Genomic DNA, 23,784 nt, shown 5'->3' on the forward strand with positions numbered 1-23,784 from the left:
AGCTGCTTCTGGTCTATGGAATGCACTCCTGGCAGATATCCGCAGTTTAGGCTCACTGTTGGCCTTTAAGAGAGCCCTAAAAACCTATTTGTTTGGCCTGGTCTTCCAAGGCTTGTAAACTGTTGTTTTTTACAACTAATTTGATTGGTTTTAAATGGTTTTAATTGTTTTTAAATTGTTTTTAGCATTGTGTTTGAACTGTGGGTTTTATGTCTTTTTAAAAAGTGGTTGTACACCACCCAGAGCCTCTGGATGGGATGGTTTATAAATGTAACAAACAAACAAACAAACAAACAAACAAACAAACAATATGCACAGGGCAGCCACATGCAAAACATGTTACAGTAATTTAAGCTAGAGGCTAGGGCTGTGTGAGGCTTTGGGACAGTTTTTGGAAACAAAGAGAAGTAGACAACTTCAGCCAGAGTCAGTCCAGTTGGACCTGATTTTAATAGCTGGCCAATTTGAATCCAGTTGAGCTGAACTGTTCCTGCTTTGCTTCAGGCTGCTTCGCCAGCCTAACCCTAACTTCCTCACCCCAATTGCTTTACTTACACAGAGAGACTTGAGTAGATGCAGCTTCTGTTTGAAAAGAACTGCTAGAGGACGGGGTTATTTTCTCTTCTTTTCATCTTGGAAAAATCCCACAGGTTTTTGGAACAGTAGTCTTTTCAGAGGCATTGGTGAAATCCATCTCAAACAGAAGCTGTGTTGCTGACTCTACACATGTATTCTCCCAGTAAGTAAAGTGGCTGAGCAGGGGACACTGAGAGGAGGGCTGGTGAAGCCGTTGAAGTGGGCTGATGTAGTTCAGCTCAAATCAAACTGCCTCACCTATCCACAGCCACAAATCAAGTCTGGGCTGCTCCAAAGACTGGCAGCCCTTGAATCAAATTGGGGCTGCTTTGCCTAATCCTAAGGGAAGCAACAAGAGAATGGATAGCAGTAGTCTTCTAGTCTATACTAGTCAGTGAACATTTAACTATGGTGCCACCAACATGAAAAGTTTAAGGAAGTTCCTATTACAAAAATGTCTTGACTTGAATGCAGCTTCCCCCCACCCCCAAGAGCACATAATGAAATTCAGCTCTGCCTCTATATAAAAACAACCTCTTCAAAATACAGCAAGTTGTTTGCTGTTTTTGTTTTCATTAGAGGGTGAATAATCATTTTAGATTTGAAGTCCAACAGAAATTATTCATTACTCTTTGATGAGTCTGGGTAATATTTATATTTTAAATAGAAACTTTCTAGAGTTTCCAAGAGATTTGCTACTTCGAAGCTTTCCCTCCAGTGGTGTGAGGGAAGAGGGAAATGCCAAGGCTTCAGAAGGGTGTTGTACCAATTACCTCATTCAGACTGAATTCAGTTGTTGCCAAATGATTGGGCTGTAACCGTAACTCCTGCAAGGGCCTCTAAGTGGTTTAGTCACTCTCCACACACACACATTTTTGAAGCAATCCATCACACCTATTGTGAAAATATGTTAGAGGCTGAAGCCTCGGGACAAAATATTGTTAGAGAGACTGAAAAGATTTCAAAAATCCATGTTCTCAGACCAACAGACCCTGAAGCTCGAGAATGAATGTCAGCGTACAAAAAGCAGCAACAACAAACCTCAGTGCTCAACACAAGAGACCATAGCATCACTGTCTTATAGGGCAATGTATGAAAATGGTAAATCACAAGAACTTGGTGAAATAAATAGGAAACAACGCAGTCAAAAAATGAGCAAGAAAGGCAGAGATAAGATGACTGAAACAAATGTAAGAAAAGACAAAAGAGAAGGAAACTAGAAATATTTGGTGCAGGCAAAATAATATAAGAAAAGCCACAACAACAAAAATCCATTCAGTTATTTATATAGCAACATTTCCTTTTCAGGTTGCTAATAATGGTGGTGCTCAGTTATGGAACTTTTTATTTCTTTTGCCAGAAATAAGTGGTTAGTACCCTCCCTGTTGGACTGTAAAGAACAATTAAAACAATTTTGCTTGCTGAGCCTTTTAATTAATGCTGGCAGGCGCGTAACAACGATAGGGCAAGGGGAGACAGTTGTCTGGGGGCCCCACTGCCTGGAGGGGCCCCCCAGAGGCACCTCACGTGACTCCCCATTGCCCCCTGCCCAGCCCCAAGGCCCCTCAGCCCCTTGCCCTCTTCGCCGTCTCTCCTGCTTGTTCTGCTGGCCCGCAATCGAAGCAGCAGGCAAGCTGCAAAGAGCTCCTTTTCTCCCGCCTCTCAGCTGATCGGCGGGTGGGCGGGGCTTCCCGGAGGCCTCCGTGTAGGCCGCAGTAAAGCCTGAACTCGAGTAGGGCCCAAGCCAGCCAGGAAGGAGGAGGCAGCCAGAGTGTTCTCGGCAGCAGAAGACCCCCCTGCTGCCAGGTAGAGTGTGAACTCCTTTTTGTGCTTACCTTCTCCCCCCCCCCCGGATATATAGGCATCTGCTTACCATAGGGCTTTGATATGGGGGGGGGGAGGGACTGAGAAGTCTCTGAATATTTATTTTTAAACAGCTTGGAAAATTTGCTGGCTTAAAAAAAAACTATCTAAAAAGTCCTATACGTGGCTTGTTTCATGGCAGAAAATTACAAAAACTTCTGGAAGAAACAGTATTATATTTATTTTATTCATTCATTTATAAATGCACTTATGTTCAAGTTGTTTTGCAACCCAGAAGGTCTGAGTGAGAACTGTGAAGCATGTCTTCTGCTTTTATTTTATTTTATTTTTCTTGTGTGTGAACTGCTCCCCAATCACTTGCAGGGACTTCAGGGTAAATCTGGCCAACATGTGAATGCAGCACCTCCATTCCAGAGGAGAGGTGTGTTAAAGGGCTTTAAAAGCCTCCTGTGAAAAACCTTCTGGAATCAAACTTGACTGAATTTGTTCAGAATTCTGAGAAAACAAACATAGGCTCACCCTGCATGGTTGAAAGTCTCCTTTGCTAATCTGCAGCGAGGGGCCCATTTTAATCATTCATCTTTCTATTGTGTTCTAGGCATTAAAAGTAAAACAAATGTATAGTACTCAATGTATATCACTATATATTGTGACGTGTGCGTGTGTGTATTCAGTGAAATGTATTTCCAGGCAGCATACTTATTTTGGAATATCAGACTTAAATCCTTGGGGGCCTGGGGTGTGCGGAGGCCCTGGACTTTGAGTGGGGGGGCCCCATTTTAAAATCTTGTCTCTGGGCCCACTCCAACCTTGCTACGCCCCTGAATGCTGGTGCTCTCTACTACTGCCACTTGATTTTTTAAGGGGATTTTTATCAAAGATTTTTTTAATTTTTGTACGTTGCCTTATAAAAGGGGATTGTGGGATGGCTTCACATGTAATGGCAGCAAGTTGTACTCAGTCCGTCAAACTTTATTGCAGTCTCCAACCAATTTTTTTTAAAAAAATTAATAAGACACAAGACTGTACCTGAAACTTCCTGAGGAGGGTGCACTCCTGAGCCACAAGTTGTGGCCTAAAACTGGAAATTTCAGATTGTCAAGGTCAGGTTTCCACTGTCACCCAACATTCTCCATTCAACTTCATCTCTGAAGTCTCAGCCCTGACAAATGTTAGACAGCAGAGGGAACCTGACATTGGCAACCCAACACATCTGGTTTCACAAAAAGGCTGCAACCTGTGGCTCGTGCCAGAAGCCTGTACTTCCTGGGAACCTATGGTTCCCTCCTACTGGCTGCCATTATGTGTGAAGTCCCCTTGTTATGATGGAAAGGCATATTTTATACAAACATTTCACTGATATGATTAAACCACTACAGTGGATGGGGGTAGCAGCCATGTTATTAAATTGCAGGACAACAGTATACAATCAATTTAAATTATTACATGCTCACATAAAACTTATATATCAGCATTATCATTAGTGAGTGAACAAGCACACCCACTAACTTGGAGATTTCCAACATATTTTTGGTCCACCTGAGAAGGTTATTAGATCCACAAGGATTCCAAGAAGCCTTAGACGAGTTTAGAGTTGGCTCTGTCAATGCTTTTGTTGATGCTCTGGTGCAAACATGGAATAAGGAACTCAGTAGAGCGCAGTAGACACAATTGCTCCTAAGTGTCCTCTCCAATCTGCTTCAAAATTAGCTCCATGGTATTTGGAGGAATTATAGCAGCTGATGGCAAAGTAGATGACTAGAGCGCAAGTGAGGAAGACTCGACACAAATCCAACAGTTTACAACACAGAGCACATCTGAAGATCTATACTCTGGAAGTGTGTGTGGCAAAGAAGTGGTGCTTTTCTGCCTGCATTACTTCCATGTCCAGCTGAGTTGTATAGGGTTGTGAGAGGGCTAGTAAATGCCCCCTCCCCCTTGAACATTCACTTGGAACCATCGGTCACTTGCTGTGATGTCTTTATTTCCCCCCGGATACAATATTTCGTATTCAGGCCAAACTGTATTCCATAGTTATTGCAGAGTCTACTGTGATGGTGTCCAGCAACTCCTCTTATAGGATCAGAATGAATCACTTTCAATTTGTGACTCCTGAGAATGTGGATAAACTGCTTCAGACTGTACGTCCTACAACCTGTTCTCCTGACCTTTGCCGAACTTGGCTTATTTTATCTGATAACTGTACTATCAGAAAGGGTCTGGTAAACATTATAAATGCATCTCTGAGGGAGGGCAGGATGCCTCCTTGACTTAAGGAGGCTATTATTAGACCTTATTTGAAGAAACCTGCATTGGATCCCTCAGAGTTAGCCAATTACAGATTTGTCTCCAATCTTCCATGGTTGGGCAAGGTGATTGAGTGGGGGTAGTCTCTCAGATACACGCAGTTTTGAAAGAAACTAATTATCTAGACTCATTTCAAACCAGTTTTCAAGTGGGCTATGGGGTTGAGTGCCTTGGTCGGTCTGATGGATGATCTCCAACTACATACTGACAGAGGGAGTGTGACCCTGCTAATCCTTTAGGATCTCTTGGCGGCTTTCATTACCATCACCCATGGTATTCTCCTGGGTCGCCTGAGGGAGGTCGGATTGGGTGGCACTGTTTTACAGCAGCTCCCTTTCCTACCTCTCTGGTAGATTCCTAATGGTGTTGGTTGGAGAATGTTGCTCTGCAAAGAATTAATGTATGGCATTCCACAAGGTTCCATATTGTCTCCAATGCTCTTTAAATATCTACATGAAACTTCTGGGAGAGATCACCAGGAGATTTGTTTCCGGTGTTATGAGGATACCCAAACCTATTTCTCCATATCACTTTCATCTGGAAATGGCATAACTTTCTTAAATGCCTGCCTGGAGGTACTAAAGGGCTGGATGACGGATAACAAACTGAATTGTATCTAAATGATTCAATTTAAATTAAATTCAAATCAATTGAATTGAATTGAATTCACTGTATTCTGGATTGGATTGAATCCAAATGAGACGTAGGTACTGATTGTGAGGGGTCAAGACCTGAGAGATGATTTAGATCTGCCTTTTCTGGATGGGGTTACACTCCCCCCAAAAGAAGAAGTAAATAGTTTGGATGTGCTCTTGGATCCAAAACTCTTTTTGGTTTTGGAAACATATCGGCAGTCAGTGCACTTCTTAGGTTAAGGCAGTGGAGGAACACTTTTAATCAAGTTTGGCTATGCCCAGTTTTGAAGGTAAATGATGTTAATATGCTGGTAATCTCCTGGCTTTACAATAATGCATGCTACATGGGTTGGCCTTTGTACATATTCCAGAAATTGCAACTGCTACAGAATGTAGTAGCCAGACTGGTCTCTGGGAAAACCCAAAGGAACCATATAACACCAATTTTAACAGAACTGCACTGACTGCTGATATGTTTCCGAGTGAAATATAAACTGCTGGTTATTACCTATAAAGCCCTTAATGGCTTGGATCCAAAGTATTTAAGAGAGAACTTTCTTTGTCAGGACTCCTGCTCCCTACTAAGATAATCTGGGGAGGTCCAGTTATGGTTGCCACTGGCTCCTTTGGTGGTGACTCAGGACTTGGGCTTCTCTGTGGCTGCTCCAGGGCTTTGAAATATGCTCCCTGTCAAAATAAGAGCTTCTCCATCTCTAATTGCTTTTTAAAAGACCGTCAAGAAACCTGTTTTCTCAGGCTCATTAAAATTAATTTTAAACTGTTTTTATTCTGTGAAATTGTTTTGTTTTTATTCTGTGAAATTGTTTTAATTGTTTTTATTCTGTTTTATATTTGTTGTATTTTGAATTATGTACACTGCCTAGAGATACAAATATCAGGCAGCACACAAATATGCTAAATAAAATAATAAATGAATAATGCCAGCAGAATATCAAGCTAAAAGGAGAAGCAATTGGAAAGTGGGTACTACTTCCAAGATAAACTAAATATCAGCAGCCATTACATTTCCATCTAAACTGCTAAGAAGGTTTCCCATAGGACTTACCTTTATTGCAATTTAAAAGAAGCCAGGAACTAATACTAAACAATGTAGAACATTTATTTACTATTTTGGCTTGGTGACAAAGTATGAAAAAGAAAATGGCCCTTCCTTCTAATAAGCAGAGGTAACTTTTTAAACATTAAATTCTAGCAGCAGCTACTAGTGCCCACATAATACCCTCTTCCAAAGTAGGAGGCCCTCTGGGGTGGTACACTATTAAATAAAAGGGATGCTATCAGAAAGCATTTTTTTGTTTCTCCCCTGTGTATGAGCAGAAGTCCTTGCAGCCACACATGGGGATAGGTGTTTTTGTCTCCATGTATATAATTTAACTAAGTATTAGGTGGTTATGTGATCTATTTCATTAATCCTAAAATGCATATTTTCTGGCTTGAAACACATACATTAATTTAATATTTCTTTTGATATCTCATATAATGTGTATATTCCTTCTTCCTCACTAAATTGCCCTTAAGTCTTTCCAGGCATTCAGAAAGCACATTCAGTGACCATATGTTCATGAGAATATCTTTAGGGAATTTTTGTGGGTACAGGTGTGTATATGGAAGGCCATTTCCACACAGTCAGGGATTCTGCTTTTGCCAGAGGGCAAGGCTACATGCAGAGCCCCTTACATATACAGCTGTACATGCAGAAGCTCTTTGCAGATGTTCCAATGAATGCATGTAGGACAAGTTGGACATTTCTGTGTCCCTCCCCCAGTTTACTGAACACATTTATGAATGTGTAAAAAGGGCTCTTGAATTGGAGTTTTGCAAATCTGAAGTTCTGAATGTTTCAGTGATCTTACACTGAACATGTCCACATATAATGTGTCCAACTGTAAGGACTGGTTCTTTTAAATATCGTATCCTTTACTGACATTGGCTGACATCCTAACTAATGAAGCAGGAACATTAGTAGGGTTTGTGCGGATGCATCGGAGCCCTTGTGCAACCCACCCCCTTGCACTCACATGTTTTGCAAGAGTACTAATATCTCTGAGTACTGCTTGCACTCCAGAAGTGGTCTGTAAGAATGGAAACACATCACTAAGGATTAGTGACGTGTTTTTGATTTTAGAGAGTCTTTCAAGAGCATGGGCAATGCTCAGTACTATTAACACTACTGCACAACAGTGTAAGTGCAGGAGAACTTGGGAAGTTGCACAAGGGCTTCTGTGGCGTCCCTACAAATGCTGCTAATATGCATGCTTCATCAGTCAGCTTGTCAGCCACTGCCTTTAAATGAAATTTAGCCTCCCTAATAGAAAGGCTCCCATAATTCAATAAACTGAAGTTTTTGTTGAATTATCTATCAATTAAATATTTCAGTTCTAATTTTTCAGAAATCCCCAGTGCCTTTTTTGTCATGCTGTTGTGTGCAGTAGCCTTTTACACCAATCAGGGCATATAGTGGCAAGATCTAGTCTAATTAAGGGGAATTGACTACTGGTTTCATTTATTTCAATGATGTGAAGTCATGTCTTAGTTTGGGTCCTGTCCTGTGTGTCCTACAGTACACTATGGCACATATTAGGGCAAAAATATCAAATATTATCAACAAAAAGATCTTTTTATTGCTCACACAAAGAAAAACTAAAAGTTGGTAAACATAAAAACATAAGACATTTCGGTGTGGCACACCATCGTCAGTTTAAGTAAAACAAATGAGTACAGATGAAAACCTCGGTACCCCAGCTGTTATATTCCTTAGATGTGATAATACACAGTTTCCTGTCTGGTGAAGAGATAATGAGCGAGGTGCGGGGGTGGGGGGAGAGAAGGGGGAAACACCTGATTCTTCTCAGAGGCTAATATCTTAATTTCCCTATCTTTCCTAGATATGGAAATTAAATTAAGAAATAAGCATTTAGAGACCAAATGTTTCTGAAAATCAGTTTTCAGAAAGCCGAAAACCGAATTAGGAAGAATGGGCATGAATTGCCTGTTTGCAACCCCAGGCCATAATGAAGACAGTACACACTTAAATGGAGTAAAATAGGACCATTGATGTACAGCAGAAATAAGACTTGCAGTGAGGTACCTAAATAACCAGAGTGTGGGTACTCCTCCCAAGTGAGAAAGCCTCCTAAGGAGGGCTATCTCACACCAGGGTGAAGGACTGGGTGCTGATTCTGTCAGGCGCCAGGTCCTGACATATTCTCACTGTGAAGCTTTCCCCTGCTGAGGGGACGGTGACACAGCCCACCCCAACCCAAGCCGCAAAAATCTGAGTGGTGAGCCAAACCACCTCCCAAGGAGGAGCCATTCCCAACCCTCCGGGTCGCAAAAACCCTGAAGGGCTCTCCCATGGCTCCACTCACCTTAAATGGCCCTCCAGCCGAACACCATTAATCAATCTACATACCCCATGCCCGCACTCTCCTGCCACAGAAGTGGGGCAAACCACTGTTTTGCCCACTTACTGCCACCCCACTAGAGCCTCCTGAATGCCTTGTTGCAAGTTGCGGGGGAACAACTTGTCCCCCCGATCAGACAGATCTACTTAATCTCCCCTGACTGCGAACTGGCCTGGTCCCGAAATGTGATTTGGATGTGAGGCATCCTCCCCCTCTGGATGTGAGGCATCCTCCCCCTCTGTTGGTTTCCTTGTTCACCTTTCCACGTGCCAAATCAACCCACAGCAGACCCCCTTGGCCCCTCCACCTATGATGTGGAACCATGGACCAAACTACCACAGGTCAAGCCACCACCTAGCCAGCCAATGTGAGTCCTTCCAGGCCTTGCCCTGCAGCAAGCTGATGTCATTCCCCGCTGGTGAATCACTAGGAGTTATGCAGAGTGACTGGGCCAAATAGAGGCTGGCCACATGTACCCACAAACACATTAATCCATGGTGCATTCCCCTCCTTTCATTAAAACATTCAAATTTTAGCCAAAAACTCTTTAGAAAATTCTACCACATCTTTGCAGTATTTTCACTTTATTATAATTAAGAATATTAGTTCCTCCAATATCTAAATAAGCCTTCCCTTTTTAAAGAGTGTCTGGAAAAGCAGAATTAAAAGGGGTATCTAAGTCAATATATTTCTAGAAATGGGATTAATTCAAATAAGAGCAAATCAAATAAACAATCCAACTATCAACTATATGCTCTCAGACAAGGACACTATTCTATTCTAGCAATCAACAATTAATAGAAGTCACGACAGATCCAAATGCTAGGCTATAACAACACTGACAAAACTGAAACAGTGCCCTCAGTGGAGCTGTTAGCATTGAAACAGCTCTGGCATGACACATGTTTAACCTTCCACCAGAGGAATCCAAGCCTTTCATTGCTATGTGTACATATAATCTTGTTACCCTTTCAGTTTGTCATGCCATTAAAAGTGGTAATTAAATAGGAAAACCAAGCAAAACAAAATATGAACTCTACGTTGTGTGTATAAACAGCAGAAAATGTGCTGAAGTTTGGATACAGCACTCATTTTGTTTCTGAGTTTTTACTACCCTGGGATTTACAACAACACAGCTTCTGTAAGCAGAGGCTTCATTAGGGGAGAAAACAGAACTTAAATAGTTAGGCATAAAATGGCTGAATTAAGCTCTTTCTTTTCCCCCTTTTAATGGGAGTGATTCTCAAAAGATTAAAAGTAGGTTAGGGGAATAATAAAACAGCTATGTTTCTAGTGTCTACCTGACAACAGCTTTTGTAGCAGTGAATAATTACATGAAAATCACTTCCTTTCCACCTCTCTTTTGGATTTCTGTGGGTTGCTAGGCAGTCCTTCTCCTACCTTCTGCTAATGTTACTTACAGATGCCAATGAATACAGCATATTCATTATGAGAAAGGAGAACCAAGGGAGAGAAGAACCTAAACACTCCAAGTTTTTTTGTTGATTCATTGCTGTCTCCAGAAGCAAATACTATAGTTCAGAAAACTCTACATATATTTAAATGCTAATTTGTACAGCATTATTAATAGTAACCTATCCCTCCTTAAAATTAAGCAAAATCTTTCTTGGAAGAAAAGTCATACTTGTGCCATGTTTTTGCGGTGCCAACCAATGTAGAAAGTCAGCTACTAGAGCTGGGATGATTGCTTTCTGCAGTCCTCTGAAATAGCCACCTATTATGAAGATGTATGAGGATTTCTTCTCAGACTACCAAGATTATGTCTCAGCAGGTCTTGGCATATACCCCAAATTTATGCCAACTAAATGTAACCATATGGGTCACCTAGGAAAAGAAGGTCAGAGACTGCTCACAGACCAGATAGCTTTCTATTTTTAAAAAAATAACCTATAGTAGACTTTTTCAATATTTCCACTTAAATACTAATAGTATTTCCACTGAAATACTATTCAGTGGAAAGACAGAGATCTATGCCACTTCTTGAGGCTGAGTAACATTGTGTATGAACCTCATGCCATGCAAAAACATACATATAATTACTTTTTTAAAAATCCACCTATTGCACTATTTGGAATGTAGAAATAAGAAGTCCTCTTTTGAGAATTTACTGTTTGCTGTGAATATAATCTGGTATATGGATTGTTTGTGAGTTGAGCAAGACAGCATGCTAATTTGCACAATTATGCATTCAGATTTGTATCTGAATTATTTCAAATAAATATAAATCTTCTGGCATAGTCTGTTATGATTATAGATGGTACTTACATGTTTTCCCCTGTGGGGCAAAATAACAGCTTTAGGGGAGGGCAGTTTACATAGTGAAAATGGCTCAGAGGTTGATTTATTTTATTTATTAAAAGAAGTATATATCAGCTTTATATATGTACTGGCTTAACCCAAGCAGAACATTTGTGTGCTAGTATTTGTTTGCTCCCCTCACCCCCTGCCACAGCCCCCCACACCTCAGAGATCTCTCCACTCTCACCTAAGCCACACTCCTGCTCCTCCTCCATCCAGTTGCTTCCACCCCCCTCACTCCTCTTGGTCACTCCTCCATCCCTTTACTCCATCCCCTCACCCCTCTTGGTCGTGGCTACAGCGCTGCTGGTGCCTATTGGCCAAGCTGCAGCTCCCTATCCCCAGAAATCTCCCCACCCTCACCTGAGCCTCGCTCCTGCTCCTCCTCACAGGAGCAGCAGTGGTTGACTGGGCCCTTCCTCGCTGCCACCATCACCATGGCCGCTCGTTTCCCTCAGGCCACTGACAGGCCTGGGCTTGTCCCTTGCCTGCCTCCCTCCCTCTGCCAATGGCCTTGGTAGCCAAACAGCAGCAGTGGTTGACTGGGCCCTTTCTTGCTGCCACTAGGCACCAGCATGGTTGCTCATCCCTCAGGGTGCTGATAGGCTCAGGCCTTTCCCTTGCCCTCCATTCTTTCTCTCCTCCCTCGTTCCCTTTTCTCACTTTCTTTCTCCTCCACTTGCTTGCCCCCTCTTTCATCCCCTCCCTTTCCCCCTTTCTCTCCCTTCCTGAGTTAACAGATCTTGTTCATCTTGTTTACTCATCAAATTCACACAATGGCAGCCTCCTTCTCCTGAAGGAGCTCTTTCCTCCCTCATGTCTTCTCTCTTCGCAAACCCCTGCCCACTTATATATTTATAGATTCCTCTTCTCTACAGTCAAGCACATCTTCCGAAACAGTAACAGTTGCATTCCAACTATCCTTAAGCATCACAGGCTCCTCTTCCCTATCTGCATATGGCATCCCCACTGCTCAATAACCATGGTGCCACAGGCTCCTCCTCCCTATTTGCATAAGGAACATAGAAACATAGGAAGCTGCCATATACTGAGTCAGACCATAGGTCCATCAAGCTCAGTATTGTCTACACAGACCAGCAGTGGCTTCTCCAAGGTTGCAAGCAGGAATCTCTCTCAGCCCTATCTTGGAGATGTCAGGGAGGGAACTTGGAACCTTCTGCTCTTCCCAGAGCAGATCCCCACTGACCAATCACCATGGTGTTTCTGCTCTCACAGGCTCCTCCTCCCTATCTGCATATGGAACCTCCGCTGCCAATGACCATGGTGCTTCTGCTCGCAAATTGAGCCTGGTTTGTTTTGAACCAGTTTGAACTGTTTCAAACTGGTTCAAGCCTCCAAAACTGGGTTGGGTGGTAGGCACCCATGGGTGCAAACTACTACCCAAACCCCAAAGCAATTGGACACTCCTATGATTTTAAATGATTTTTTGAAATTGCATAACATTGCTTCCTGTTTTGCAAACCAGTTTCAAGTTAAAAAGTTTCAACTTAAGGCAGAGTTTTAGGAACAAATTTTGCCATCAATCTGATTTATTGCCTCTAGGTGTTTTGGGTGAATGACTGTACAATTGTACAATGACTGATCAGTGGAGTACCTAGGTAATATTGGAGCCTGGACCTAAAGGGCTTCAGAACCCCTACCCCATCAGAAGGCCCCCCTCAAAAACTTTAAGGAGAAAAGAAAAGGAACCTGCATTTTGGGGGCCTGAAAATGTCCAGGGGGGCCTCCCCAGAAGCCTGCCACTGCCCCACCAATCTATGCCTTTTTCACCACCATGTGTGTGGTTGCCATGTGTGTGATATCATGGGCTTGCAACACTCGATAAACTGCGCAGGTGCTCTGGAGCATCTTGCCGGTGCTCAGTAAGGCCTGGACAGACAGGCCCACCAGCTGCTGCACCCACCGCCACCACCACGGGAGAGGCCTGATCAGCTCACCCACCACTCCCTGGCTCCGTACATGGCAGCAAAAAAGGCTTAGATTGGTGTGGCAGGGCAGTGGCAGACAGGGTGCAATGTGGCGGCAGGCTTCTTGAAGATCATGAAGCAACTGACGCCTTGATTTAATGTATTCAAATTGGAATCTAGTAATTAAATGGCAATTAAACAATCAGTGCATTCCAATTACCATTCAATGTTCATCCTTTTTAGAATTTCCTCTGTCTGGGCCCCATGCCACCAGTGTGCTTGGACTTACCCCTGCACAGAGATGTGGTTCATCCCCCAGCAGCTTGCTGAAGGACAGTCACCATGCTGGAGCAAACTGAAAGAGAGGTGGCAGCAGAAGTTGGATAAAAACAGAGGAGGACAACTCTGCCCAACCTGAGTTGATAGGTGGAGAACAGAGCAGGGAAAACAGGAAAATAGAGGAAATCCAAGGGCTATCATCAAACCAGGAATGAGTGGTGTACAGAAACAGAACAGGGCCAAGAAGCTGTGGGAAATGTTCAGCTAGACCAGATAGAACTCTGATCTCATCCAGCAAAGCAAATATTTATTAGGGATGTACACGAATTGAATTTTTTGATTCAATTGTACACAAACTGAATCACCCCCAATTGTTTTGGGTCCGAATCTTCCCCCCCAATCACCCCATATTTAATTTATACCCAAATTTTCCAAATCTGAATCAATTTGAGGCAAAGAGGGGGATCCAGGGGCAAAAGAGTGGGGTGGGTAGTAATACCCAATAGGTGGAAGCTATCACCCAACTATCAAAGAAATTGGGCAAAGAGAAGATTTAAAAAATATTTTTGAAGTTCATATGTATTTAAGCTTTTCCCCATAGGAAATAATGAGGATTTAATCAGCCTTAGCTATAAATCCCCTGGGGGTGGGACCAGGGTGGCCCAGAGCAGGTTGTAGTGGGTGGCAGTGCCCAATGAGTGCATGGGAGCTACCACCCATATTTCAAATAAATTGGGCAAAGGGGTGTTTTAATTTTTGTTTGAAGTTGGCATAACTTTGTGGCAGAAAAGGGGTTTCGAGGGCAGAAGAGTGAGTCAGGTGGTAGTGCCCCAATGGGTGCCTGCTACTAGGGATGTGCAAAAAAATTTCGGGCACAGAACGATCTGTGCCCGAAATGAGCAATTTCGGGTGATTCAGGTCCGAACCGAATCACCCCCGATGTCCCCCGATATTTTGGGGGGCTGAGCCGAATCACCCGAATTTCGGGCCTGAAAAATTCGGGTGATTCAGGATGACTTCTCTTTGAATTTCCCGCCTTTTTGCATCCATTGATTTGAATGCAAAAAGGTCTGAAGTGATGTCAGCCCGAATTTTGGGTCCCAGGGGCAAAATAGTGGGGTGGGGTGGTAGAGCCCAATGGTTGGAGGATACCACCCAAATTTCAGGGGAATTGGGCAAAGGGCTTATTTTGGGGGAATTTTTGAAGTTTTAGTGTCTTTGGGGCAGTTTGGGGGCATAGAGTGGGATCTGGGCAAAAAGAGTGGGGTGGGGTGGTAGTGCCTAATGGATGGAGGCTACCACCCCAATTTCAGAGTGATGGGGCAGAGGACTGATTTTGGGGGAATTGTTAAAGTTTACGCGCCTGTAAGGTTTTCCCCCATAGAGAAGCATTGAGGTGTCAGCAAATGTATAGCTTCATGCGGGGGGCAAAGGGGTGGCCTAGAGCAGTGTGGGGTTGGTGGAAGTGCCAGGTAGGGTCAAGGAAGCTACCTGAATTTTTTCAAAGGATTTGGGCAGAGGGCTGATTTTTGGGGAATTGTTAAAATTTACGCATCTTTAAGGTTTTTCCCCATAGAGAAGCATTGAGGTGTCAGCAGCCTCATAAGTGCACTTGGGGGGTGCTGGGGTGGCCCAGAGCGAGTGGTAGTGTAGTGTAGATTCAGGTGGCCCAGATTCGGGCACAGAACAGATCGGGGGTGATTCGGTTCGGGTCCCGAACCGAATCACCGAAAACCCGAATTGCACACCCCTACCTGCTACCACCCACATTTCAAGTAAATTGTTGAAAGGGGTGATTTTTAATTTTTTTCTGAAGCTTGAGCATCTTTAAGCTATTCCCCCATAGGGAATAATGCGGAATTTCAGCAGCCCCATAACTCCACGTTGGGCACCAGGGTGGCCCAGAGTGAATTGTGGTGTAGCGCACATAGGTTGCCAACCACCCCCAAAAACAACAAGCCCATGGGGCACTGGGTTTTGTTGTTTTCAGTGTCTGAGGTGTTCTGAGAGTAGATCCTTTGGTAGGAAATTAGAGAATCTACTATCATTTCCTACCAGAGAATCAACTCTCAGAATCGTTTTGTACCTGAATTCTTTCACAAATCCCTAATATTTAAGTTCTTAAAATTGTCTAAGCTCACAGTATGCTTTAGGAATAGAAAAAAGGTTTAACCCAAAGATTTAATGGAGCATATGCATATCTTTCTACCTCTCCCAGCAAGAAAGAATGAAGAATGGGTTGTGGAAGTATGACAGCTTGTTGGGTGTTGCTCACTGTATCTTCAGTCTAACTTGCCCAATTAGAAAGGATAATGCTAAAGATTTTAATAGAGCAGTAAGGTGGCTCAAGCACAGAGTCCTGTGATGGCAGGTGCCATCCTGGGGAGAGATGATTGGAACTCTGAGTTGCAGGATCTTCAGAAATCTGGGACTGGATGGCAAAATAACCAATCTGAGACTACGAAAGCCAAATGTTTGTGACAGCAGCAAAAAGGAAGAGCTTGGATCCACACTGATGTTGAAAGTGGAGTGTGTGTGTGTGTGTGTGTGTGTGTTTAGGAGAGGGTGTTCGGTACCTATGTTTACTGCACTTTAGAGTGTGCAGATTAAAGTATTAGTAAAGATATAAATAGTTTAGAACCACTGAAGACAAACATACATATGTTACATTATCTTTGTATATGCCTTTTAACTTTTAGCTTCTGAACAGGAATTTTAGGAAAGGCTGATATTTGGCCGGAAAGAAAGGAAATAGTAGATTTCTAATAAGAAATTTTGCAAATACAGGATTGCTACCTGAACAATTCTGCTAATCCAAAAAGACAGAATCAGAATAATTATGGCCCTTACCCTTATCTCTGAAATAAGCACTGATGACATGAAAAGAATGTCCACCTCTTTTTCTTTGAAGGGAATACTCTAGATCAAAGCCAAGATTTGTATTAAACTGGGGATGAGAAAAAGAGAACAGGCAAAGGGAATACACTTGAAGAGCTTCTCGTACTTACTGAGACTCAGTTCTTTTCTGTCCTCCTTCCAAATGGAAGGTTCATTTCAGATCACCCAAACAATCTGAACCATTCCTCTGGGAGGAGGCTGAGACTAGTTTAGCTGTACAGTTGCTGATCTACTCTGACAGGCAACTAACGTTAGTGAAAGTGTTTCAGGCTGCCTGATGAAATTTTAAAGAAATATTGGAAGCACGGCAAAATCATACTCATACAGCAAATGTTTTCCAGCAGCTTTTACAACTATTTCTTATTTGTAATTGTTTGCTTATTATGGCAAATAACTGTTGAAGGACTGTAGCACAGATTATGTTATAAACAATGGAGATTTAGAGATTTACAACGGTTGTAAACAAATGGAACAGTTGTGCATGAGAAGTGCTGCTAAGTGGCCATGCAGCAGCTTTACCTCCATTTACCAAGCATTTCCCCCTGTAAATGAGTTTATTAAAGGCATTTTATTTTGAAAGAATATTGTAATATAAAACAATGCCATTCTCATTTTACAACTTCAGAATACAGAAAAGCAATATACAGCAAAATCATATGAACACCATGTACACTGAGGAGGGGAAATGGGGAAAGAAGGGAGCAAAGAAATGGGAAAAAACAAGGTAGAGTGAATTTCTGGGGAAATACAAAATACTAAGGTATTAAAATACAAAACACTATTATGAACAAGGGTAGTTACGGATGAAGTGAGCCTCTGTTAGTCTGATAAATTGATGTTCATTCTGTATCAGTATTGCAGAAGAATAACACATGTTGAAGATGACATTGTGATCATACAGGTGATGAAGTTTCCTTGAAGTGAGCAATCATACCACAAGATAGAACATATGTGATACCATACCACAGAACATCTGTGATATTCTGCTCAGTGGAAAGGAGGATTTTATCATACATTTTGGATACACACACACACACACACACACACACACCACCACCACCACCACCACCACCTCCTATATAATCTGTTGTATATGGTCATGGAGCACCACCTTGTCCTCCTTTGCTCCCTCCCTGATGTACTTTTCTCCTTTCTTTTGCTTCTCCCATTTTTTTTATGTTGCACCGTTTTAAGAGAAACTATAAACAATACATGAAAAGCAAACATCTATTTAAGGAACTATTAATTTGGTTGCCATGTCGTGAGTAGTGATCATACATTTCACAGATTTCACTTTGCACTAGGATATAGCATCAGTGGTTGACATACTGCACAGTGTCCCATGGGTGTTGCCAGTACTGTGGGAGCTGCTGTACACTGATGACAACAGTGTTCCTACAGCTGTGCAAGAATGGTGTTGCACAAACAGTGGAATGGTGTGACCACAGTTGTGTGAGAGTAAGGCCAATGGAAGTAATGGCTCACCCAACTCCCGTCATGCAATTCCAGCATTTGTGTAACAGATCTGTGCTCGTCTGCAACTGCATGCATGCTGCTGTTACAAGTATACACCTCCCACAATGGTGCTGACAATACCCACAGGACACTGTACAGTACATTAGTCAGTCATGGATTAGAAGTGGGGTTTTAGAAACAAAAATGCACCATTCACTGTTCCTGGCCTGTAAGATTTCCTTGCCAGGTAGCACTTACTTTGCCTCTGTAGAGCTGCAATCAAAAAAGATTGGTAAACAGAAACAATGACTGGATACAAATTCCAGCCAAAATTTGTGGACCCCCTACACAGATTTGTGTTTCATGGAAAACCTGAAAAGCTCAAGTGACATAAGGCTGATTTTCTCTGAATGGTTGAAACTATTATTATTACTATTAAGATGGCCCACATTTTGTTGAAACAATGGTTTAGTTTTCCAAATGTTGTGCACTTTTGCCAATTACAGTAGTTATAAAATTAATTCTCTATAAATTTTGCACTAAAATATTGCTGCAAAATAGTTTCACCAATCATATTCATGATATACACATTCCAATATTAGTAGCAAACACAATTTCCATAGAACAAAATGAGGTCCTTCCCAGTGTATTGCACAGAATATTGCATGTATGACTATCTGCCTGAGGTGCAGAAGTTGTGGGTCTACATTCAGTGCAAGGAGCTATTGGCTCTCAGGGAACAAGTTTGCTTCCTGAGCCAAGCCTGCTGACCTGAAGAAACTCAGGGAGACAGAGAGGTATGTGGGTGAGACCCTCAAGGATGTGATAGAGGCATCCCACTCCCAGGCTGACAGCCTCTCTGCTGTCATGGAGAATGAAGGTCACAGAGGAGGAGGAGGAGGAGGACGATGACATCATTTTGAGGAAGAGAGGAATGCTCTCTTAGAAGGAACCCCTTTCTTGGGTGATGTGCCCATATCCTCTCACACAGAGGATAGTCCGCCAGGGAGTGGCGGCTCCTATTAGTGGGCAATTTGATCATTAGGGGCATAGAGCGAGACCACAGGGTGACCTGCCTGCCTGGTGTGAAGGTTGTGGATGTCACACAGATAGGCTGTTAGGCAGTGCTCGGAAGGAGTCAGCTGTCATGGTGTAAATGGGCATCAACAATGCTGGGAAATGCAGTCAGGCAGCCCTGGCTACCTAGGCTACTAAATAGAATATTGAAGTCCAGGACCCCCAGGGTAGAGTTCTCTGAAGTGCTACCTGTTCCACGTGCTGGGTCAGAGGGACAGGCGGAGCTTTTGAATACAAGTTCAAAATACAAGAGATGGTATACAGACTTTTCATTTAGATTTGAGAAAAACTGAGGTTGTCTCAGACACCATTACACATTTTACCCTAAATTGAAGTGAAAAACAAACCACTGAAGTTATTGTTCAAGAATAAAATTTAATTTTGGTTTAGAACTTTAAACTTTTCCAACTGAGTCTGCTTACTTTTCCCCATGTTACCCTCAGACACATAACCAAAATATGTGTTCGAAACCCAATTAAGGTGAGAAGTTGGTAGTGGAAGTGTAAGAAAAAAAGAGTTTAAAAGAACAAAAGGGCCACAAACATATTATTTATAGTAACATCTATATATTTTAAATACTAATCTCCCAGTCCCAACCTCGGGTTGACAGCTTCTCAGAGGTTTCTAGTGGGCCACTTTGTGAAACAGGATACTGGACTAGATACTTGAAGTTGGAGTTTTTCGTCCCAATGTGCATCACTTTACACTTGCCACCACTGAACCCCATTTACCATTTTGTCGCTCACTCACCCAATTTGGAGAGATCCTTTTGGAGCTCCTCACAATCTGTTTTGGATTTCACTACCCGGAAGAGTTTGGTATCATCTGCAAATTTGGCCACCTCGCTGCTTATCCCTACTTCTAGATCATTTATGAATAAATTAAAAAGCACCAGTCCCAGTACAGATCCCTGGGGGACCCCACTTCTTACTTCCCTCTATTGTGAAAACTCTCATTTTATACCTACTCTCTCTTTCCTGCCCTTCAACCAGTTAGCAATCCACACATCTACTTGTCCCTTATCCCATGAGTGCTAAGTTTTCTCAGGAATCTTTGATGAAAGCTTTTTGGAAGTCCAGGTAGACTATGTCAACTGGATCACCTTGATTTACACACTTGACACTCTCAAATAACTCCAAAAGGTTTGTGAGGCAAGATTTACCTTTGCAGAAGCCATGCTGGTTCACTCCCAGCAGGGCCTGTTCTTCTATGTGCTTTACAATTTTATCCTTGAGGATGCTTTCCATCAATTTGCCTGGAATGGATGTTAAGCTAAGCAGCCTGTAATTTCCTGGACCACCCCGGATCCTTTTTTGAAAATCAGAGTTACATTTGCTACTTTCCAGTCCTCCGATACAGAGCCTGATTGCAGGGATAAGTTATATATTTTAGCAAGGAGTTCAGTAATTTCACATTTGATTTCTTTGATGACTCTTGGATGGATACTATCTGGCCCTCACGATTTGCTATTTTTTTGTTTTCCCAGACAGTTTAGAACATCATTTCTTACCACTTCTATCTGACTCAGTTCTTTAACCTCCATCCCCGAGAAGCCTGGTTCAGGAACAGGTATATACTCTTGAGTTCTTATGGGCTGGGAGTTTCCCACACCTGGCTTTTAGTTCACATCTCCTCCACAATGGAGTTGTGCATTCACAAATTGGCCAAATTTACTCCACAAAGTCCTCGGGGGAGCACTTCACACACAATTTGGGTTTTTCACTGCTTATTAATAATGTAGCCCGATTTAAATCTGGCGTTAAAGAAATCAATTTTTTACATCAGTTTATTTGGGCGACTTTGAACTCGCAGTTAAGCTTCACAGTAAACCCACGGTAGAGCCTGCTGCTGGGAAAGCTCCTGGTATTTGCAGCTGTAAACAAAGGGTTAAAGAACCCCACACAATCCATTCCACAGTCCCAATAGGACTGGACCCCTGTGGTTGCTATCAAAGAAAGAGAATTAAGCCTGTAGGAGCCAATAACAGATTAAACACTATGTGTAGTTTTGCCCTGAGCCTCACAATATATTGCTGAGGGACATCAGCTATAAGAAGGAAAGCAAGCATGTAGATGCATATTAAATAGACCCAGAGGCGTAACTATAGGGGGGGGCAGGTGCCCCGGGTGCCATCTTTTCAGGTCACGTGGGGGGCGCCGCCATGACCAATTTTTTTTAAAAAAAAAATTAATACAAATTTCTCCTGCTCAGTGCAGCAGTACTGCAGCAGTCAAGGGAGCGCGTCGGCACCCCCTCCCCCATGAGCGGTCCCTTCCGCGCCGCCCGCGCGCCCCCCCCAATTGCTTTGCTGGCGGCCCGCGTGCTCCCCCCCATTGCTTTGCTGGCGGCTAGTCAAGCTGCTAAAGACACAAAGTTTGGCAAGAAAAATGGGGGAGGGGGTTATATGCCAGGACCTTTGGAGATTGTCTCTTGCTTGTGAGGAAAAACCTAAGTATAATGTGGTGTGTATCATCAATCATTGCATCATAATTCTGTTGTTTGAGATACAAGCCAACTTCACAGGGTTGTTGTGAGGAAAAAACACATGTGTGTCAGTCAGATGTATGCTGGGGGGGCGGCGGCGGCGCAATTTCAGTGCTTGCCCCGGGCGCCGTTTTCTCTAGTTACGCCTCTGATATAGACCACACCATGCTTCACTAAACTACATGAAATGTACATTAAATTCCTGCACCTATATAGTTATCCCATATATTGGTGGGGGAGAGGAGTCTTGCCAAATTTCTATAGCTTAAGGCATTATAATGAAAGGGTACACCGCAAGACTTCTCCTTAGCATATCTCCTTACCAGATGGCTCCCTCAGTTTGATATCTCCTGCAAGCCCAACTAGCCACTTTTGAGGCATGGGGAAGGAAGATTAGCTCACAGCCACCAGTCATAAAACAGGTGCTTCTCTCTTTAGGAAAACATGCAAATAGATGAGAACCACTAAACTCAGTCATTTTATTTTCAGCATTGATACCAGTAGCTGATCTCAGAGGCCAACATTCTTACTAAGAAAGCATGGGTGCTACATGAGAAGCTGATGCTGCTGATGGGTTTGACTAATGCAGCACCAGGAACTGTGTGCAGCATGGGTAGGGGAGACCTGACCTTCTGCTGGAAGCACTTTGTGCCACCTGAAAGTATGTCCCTGAGGGTAAGGGAACGTTTTTGAAATCTGCTTTCCCACCCCTCATGCTAATGTTGCTTTAGTTGGGAATTCAGCAGCACCACCGCTTCTCACCTATCACCTACAGTTTGTTAATGTGGAAGTCAGCCAGAGTAGGCTTTTTTAAAACTAAAACACCTTTACTAACAGTTATGTTACAACAATACCACAGACCCAGCATTATCTAATATGCCAAAGTAAATCATACAATTAGGCAATACAAATATGGAGGAGGTAAATTCCACTTCGACCAATTATAGGAAAAAAGAAATCTTATTTCACTGATAAAAGACACTCTTTGCAGCTAAACAGTGATATCAACTATTGTAGCTCAGGTATAGAACAAACATGCAATAATTAGATGCCACTGCTGTTTTATAAATCACTTTTATGATTCTGTTGTGTATAAAAATCTGGACATGGGTGGATGTTGTTAGCTTTTTAGTTGAATGTTAGATATTTAATTGTTGAATATTTTAAAATGCCTGTTTTCAGTGTTAGAAGACACACTGAGGGCCTCTTATGAGAAATATTCAAACATGTATGGGGCTGGATCTCTGCACTGGCAAACAGTAAAAAAATCTCACTCACTGTCTGACTACAGGAGTCACTGAAGCAGAAGTTAGAAAACTTTGAGGTTGTAACCTCCAGTTAGTTATAGGGATGTGCGGTCCAGTCCAGCGGTCTGGGGGTTTGTGGTCGAACCGAAACCTCCCCCCCGGTTCCATTGGACTGGGTCTGGTCCACTGGGTCTGGTCCAGCAGGTCCGCAAACTTAAAAAAAATTTTTTTTTAAGTCAATTAAGTACCTATAGCCCCTTTGGGGGCTTGCTGAAGCCGCGGGGTGTGTGTGTATGTGTCAACGCAGGTTCCCTCTCCCCCCACCGGCCTTCATCATCACTGCCGCAGCCGGGTAAGTAATGCCTTTTCGGCCCTTTCAAGCCTCCGTAAGATCGAGCGGCCGCCATTTTGGCGGCCGTCATGCATGTACAAATGCCCTCAGAAAGCCACCAAAATGGTGGCTGCTCGATCTTATGGAGGCCCGAAAGGGCTGAAAAGGCATTACTTACCCAGGTGCAGCGGTGATGACGGGGAGAGGGAACCCGCATGGAACACACACGCACACATGACTTCAGCAAGCCCCCCCGATGGGGCTACAGGTACTTACTTGACTTAATTTTTTTTAAAAAAGTTTGTGAACTGGTCCGGGACCAGACCAGACTGGAGGGGGGTTCAATGGGGGGGGGGGGGACCAAACTGGCCCGGTTCCGTTCAAGGCCAATCCGGCCTCAAACCAAACTGGGCCAGACGGTTCTGTGCACACCCCTAGTTAGTTGTTTCCCACAGTCAGGATAGAGGTGTAGCTTCAAGTGGTGTAGTTGCATTGCTCAGTGCTCCATTGTATGCCTGTACTACTACTACTGTCTATGGTATCCTCTAAAATCTTATACAGCACCAAAGTTAAAAAATGTCAATACTTTTTCTAACTTGCTTCTTCAAAGTCCATCTTTCGCATCCATAGACTGTCACGGGAAAAACCATTGTTTGAACTTTTCTAATCTTTGTAGGTATTGACACGTCACGGCATCTAAATATCCTTTTCAAGGCCTTCATTGCAACCCTACCAAGTGCCAGTCTGCGGCATATTTCTTGACTGCTGGTTCCTTTACGGTTGATGGTCAATCCTAAAAGACAGAAGCTATCCACCACTTCAATGTCTTTTTAAAAAAAAAACTTGATATTGTATCCATTTCATTATATATTCACTAACGCCATGAGCTGCCCCAAGCAGCAGTGTAATGGAGAGGCAGAGTATAAGTATTTTAAATAAATAAATAAGCCTTTCCAGTGGAAAGTTTTCCATTTTTAAAATGTCATTGCTTGTCATCTG

At 42.9% G+C, this 23,784-nt stretch overlaps 1 protein-coding gene and 1 long non-coding RNA gene across 3 annotated transcripts in view; one reads left to right on the plus strand and one right to left on the minus strand.

Moving 5' to 3' along the window:
• SLC6A11 (solute carrier family 6 member 11) overlaps window positions 1-23,784 on the minus strand; it is a 283,028-nt gene that overhangs the window by 68,051 nt on the left and 191,193 nt on the right. The gene's annotated exons all lie outside the window — the stretch shown is intronic.
• On the plus strand, window positions 2,310-23,737 carry LOC128344477 (uncharacterized). The gene is made up of 3 exons (XR_008315875.1): window positions 2,310-2,382; window positions 20,210-20,292; window positions 23,462-23,737. It is a non-coding gene; the product is annotated as an uncharacterized LOC128344477 (long non-coding RNA).

This window comes from Hemicordylus capensis, chromosome 2 (genome assembly GCF_027244095.1).
Source record: "Hemicordylus capensis ecotype Gifberg chromosome 2, rHemCap1.1.pri, whole genome shotgun sequence".
NCBI classification, from domain to species: Eukaryota; Metazoa; Chordata; class Lepidosauria; order Squamata; family Cordylidae; genus Hemicordylus; species Hemicordylus capensis.